Source organism: Eleutherodactylus coqui, chromosome 2 (assembly GCF_035609145.1).
Source record: "Eleutherodactylus coqui strain aEleCoq1 chromosome 2, aEleCoq1.hap1, whole genome shotgun sequence".
In the NCBI taxonomy this organism is placed as follows: domain Eukaryota; kingdom Metazoa; phylum Chordata; class Amphibia; order Anura; family Eleutherodactylidae; genus Eleutherodactylus; species Eleutherodactylus coqui.
In genome coordinates this window covers 82,004,912-82,009,444 of record NC_089838.1, presented here as the reverse complement: position 1 = coordinate 82,009,444, position 4,533 = coordinate 82,004,912, and the positions used below count along the sequence as shown (strand labels likewise).

At 42.4% G+C, this 4,533-nt stretch overlaps 1 long non-coding RNA gene across 1 annotated transcript; it reads right to left on the bottom strand.

Annotated features, from left to right (window-relative positions):
• Positions 1 to 631: 631 nt before the first annotated feature.
• LOC136610576 (uncharacterized) lies at positions 632 to 3,895 on the bottom strand. Its single transcript, XR_010790109.1, has 3 exons — positions 3,873 to 3,895; positions 3,723 to 3,791; positions 632 to 757 (listed from the first exon to the last, which is right to left on the bottom strand). It is a non-coding gene; the product is annotated as an uncharacterized lncRNA (long non-coding RNA).
• Positions 3,896 to 4,533: the final 638 nt, after the last annotated feature.

The following is a 4,533-nucleotide window of genomic DNA, read 5'->3' as shown; positions in this document are numbered from 1 at the left end:
TGCCGCAACACATTTAAGGTGGACCTGTCAGATGGAATAAGGGTACATGGGCACTGCCACTGCAGTATAGCACTGTGGTATAGGATAAGGACCCACTACTGTAAAACTCATTATAATCTCAGTAATCAAGATATCACATGCCTCGATGGGAGATTGGAGTGCTCTGCTTGGATAAATCTGTCATCAGGTGTGATCTACTGTATATTAATATCCCTGTGTCTCCTCTGTACTTGGATAACTGGGATCGAAACCAATGGTATAAATCAGTGCTTCTGAAACTGGGGGGCAGGCGTCACTGGGGACCACCGACTGTTGGCAAGGTGCAGCTATGTAGTCAGTTTTGACAGAAATGATCATATGCTAAACAGGTCTTTGTCTTGCTGAAAAAAATCTCCAATTTAGTAATATTTATTCCTCCTGTGCTTATTTTAAAAGTCATACAGGCGACCAAAGACAAATTTCCATTTTCGCATAGTCTGTGGCCATTAGTGAGGCCCAGGCATTATCACCATGTTCTAGCTATGAGGCTTCAGGGAGATAAAAAAAAAAAGATTGAAATCTCCTGGTTTAAACGAACCGATCTAATATCATCGGCTCTGTGCCTTAAGCATGATAAGGAAGCGAACACATACCTCCGACCTGTTTTGGGTCTTGTTTTTCCTTTTGATGTTCTAGGCCTTTCTAGCTTCATTAAGGACTGACGAAGGCTCTCCTCGGTGTAAGCCAAATATACATGGGACAAATCCACTTCAAAAGGCTGAGGGAACATTAAGCAAACTAACTTCAGTCACTTCTAAGGAGGAGGTCTATGTAAGATATACACAGACAGACACAATTAATCCACTAGCAACTGGTCCTCAATAAACAGTTTTCAGAAGTTTGGTATTTTGTTTTCTTTCTTTGCTCTACGGGAATGCATCATCCTTTCTTAGGTTTCCTTTACGTGATTGTGGATTTTCTATAGGAAAGTGTCTGCCTTCAGAAAATGTATAGGCATGGACATAGAATACTATTTGTTTTTATTTCAAAACTCAGGTTTGTTTATGTCCTGGCCGCAAAACAAATAAAGTAGATAATCTGCCACAATGTTTATTGGCTGAACTAATGGTAAGTTAAAAAGGAATTAAAACAATGTATTTCTGCCCAACATCATAGTGTAAGAGATGGAAATATACTGGTTCCAGTTTGGTAAGACAGCCATAATGAAAACCAGTGCAGAGCTGTACATAGACGTGCTGTGTGCTGGAAGACTTCGGTCATACCGTGGATCCTTCACCTAATGACGGTTTTATCTCCTGATCATGAGCCCCATAATACACCGCTGGCACGGTTTTATTTCTCCTGTTTTGCTAGAGCCTGCTGCCCCTACACTACCATGGAGCAGCTTCTACGCTCACCCACTGTCACGTTCCCTTGTAGATTGTAAGCCCCCAGTAACAGCGCACTGATGTACTCATGTGTATTCTTGTATTTATTGTTATGTACTGAAAATGTTTTTAAATGTCTATCAAAATGTTCCCAGCAAGAGAAACCAAGTGATCGTGTAGATGTGATACCTTTTTATGTCTACAAGATTACTTGGTTTCTCTTACAGAGAACAATCACATTTTGCTTTACTGGGTAACACGGTACCAAACCTTTTTCATTGTACAGTGGTACCTTGGGTTGCGAGTGCCTCAGCGTGCGAGCTTCTTGACTTGCGAGCAGGCTCTCTCCCGAATTTTTGCTCTGATTTAAGAGCAAAAACTTGGGTTACGAGTCTGCTTCGCATTCCACGCAGGAAGTTCCCTCATCACTGAACACTGTCACAGTGCTCAGTGACAAGGGGACTCCCTGCGGGGAGTAAGGAATTCCCTGACACAGCTGTGACAGAGGATCGCAAAGCTCTCCCATTGATTTCAATGGGGCTGCGGCTGCTGGCAGCAATATTGATAGCAATAGGATGCCGGCACCCCGGCAGTGATTTTAATATAAACCCTTTCCTGAAAAGCACCCTTAGCTGTAGTAAAAAATAAAAAATATATATGTACTCACCTCTCTGCCGCTGTCGGAATTCAATGAATGGCCGAGCGCTGCCGGTGATTGGCTGAGTGCTGTGACCAATCACAGGCAGCACTCAGCTGTCATCCATTAAATGGCTGAGCGAAGCCTGTGATAGAACTTCTGATAAAAGAACTTCAGAACAGTGCAGGGAGAAGACGTGGCTACATGCGGCTGAGCCCCGGCAGTGGCGGAGAGGCGAGGAAATATATTTTTTATTTTTTACACATGTTACTACTATTTAAAGCCCTTCTCCGAAAATCACTGCGGGATTGCCGGCAGCCCATTACATTCAATGGGGCCACCGGCAACCCCATTTAAAGGAATGGCAAAATGGATTAATGCAGTTTCCATTCATTTCAATGGGGAAACTAGTTTTGACATACGAGTGTTTTGAGTTAAGAGCTTCGCCACGGAACAAATTAAACTGTTAACCCAAGGCACCACTATACCTAAATGTCTAGTGTCCTGGAATAAGTGGCACTTCTAGAAATAATGTTTTATTTAACTATTTTATGATGAATTGCTCATGGATTTAACTTCATTTTATTTAATAAGATTCATTTTGTTGTTGCAGGCATTAGTATTTTAACCCATATACGATAAAGACCCCCCGTGTATAGTGTATTTGGGGCCGTGTGCTGCCCATGTACTGTGCGCGGCCTCATTATACCTTATAAGACTATTATAGATAATAAGACATGTCAATTAATGTTTTTTCACACAGAACAATGGTCCGTGTGAAAAACTTGTCCCGCATCCTACTCCTGTCCGTTTCATGGATGAGAAATAGGACATGCCAATGCGTGCCAATATGCTGCATCCATGTAAATCGGACAGCATGTGGACTAGTGCCCGTGTGCTGTCCGATGCGAGTTTTGCACAAACCTCTCGGTCACAACTCCCATTCATAGCTCGTGTTCACCTAGCCATAGTTACATTTTTGATTTAGGTGTGATTTTCTGTCATAGTGTATATGTATCTCCCTCAACTTTAGATTCAGCCTCTATACATGGGCGATAATCAGCAAGGTGCAGAAATGTTTAATGAACGCACAAAAGCAGATAAGAGCTGGGGTAAAACAATCAAAAATTAGTGGCTAGGGTTAAATAAACTATAAAGTTATGGACTTGCAGGAATTGGGACGCTGAGACCAGGAGTGTCACTGTCATCTTACTCATCATTCTCCCACTGTCCACCGTAGGTCCTCTGTTCATTGTATCCCGCAGACTATTTATGTGTGCATTATGGGTACACGTGGAAGTATTCTGTGACGGCTTTGCGGATGGACAGAGGGGGTACAGCAAGATAGATAAGTATGTGAGTGGCACCTTCAGACTCAGCGCCCAAGATCCTATGAGTCCATAACTTTAGCTTATGGGGCTTATAAGAGCTGATAAATATCTGAGGACCTGACGCCCATGCAAAACGCTTATTGTTTAAGTTCATTATATTTACTTCTTACTACAGGACACAGGTTAGCATGGAACGTATGGTGTGTTCCCTTCTCATTTACACATCACTGGTACCACTGGAACACTGTTCTCAGCGATCTGTATACACATACATGCAGAAGACGCAGGTCACATCATTGTATACCCCGAGACTCCTCCGCACAGGGAACACGCCATGTCATAAAATACATAGGACACGTTACTCTACTGTGGTAGGATGCATCTTACGTCTTTTTCTTTCTTGTCCGGTACCGCAGTCTGCTTCCTCATATTGTTTCCAGTGTATGCAACGCATTTCTTACAAAGATACAAATATACATGTTAGATGTTCTTGGAGGATCAGAAGACACATTACTGTAAACTAAGGAGTCTGCTTACCAGCTGCCACTCTCCAATATCTTCATTCCGGTGGACGGAGTTTTCAATCATGTCCTGAACACAAAGAGCATTATAGATATATTTAGCATGAATACGTTTTGAAGGTTTTGATGGCTTTTCGTACTTAAGTGGACCGATACATATTAGATCCTCATTATAACAGTATACAAACATAGAGGTGGTGTAAGAATGGGTTTGCAATAGCTTCCTAAGGAAAACCCTCTTAATAAATTGTTTGAAAAGTCGATTCATCAATGTTATTTCCTCCGATCCAAGAGCAGAGATGTAGATGTATACAGTTTAATAATAATAATCATTTACATCCTTCCTCACTATTTCATGCACCGGCGGGTCTCCAGCAAAGCATTCCTGCGCTGTCTCATGCCCCTTTTAAATGGAACGATTATCGCTCCGTTTCTCGCCGGATGGCAGGAATCTGAATGACAATCGTTCGGTGTAAAGACTGCCAGCAACTGAACAAGGAACGATAATTCGTCCAATTATCGCTGATTGTTCAATTTCTGCAGGCATAACAATCAAACGATGATCAACCTGAGTAAACAGGCAGTCATTCATCTGTGAATGACTGCCTGTTTACTGTGAATGGAGGCGGGCGGCCAGAACGATCTCCTGCCCGCTCCACCTCCATTCACTGAGTGAC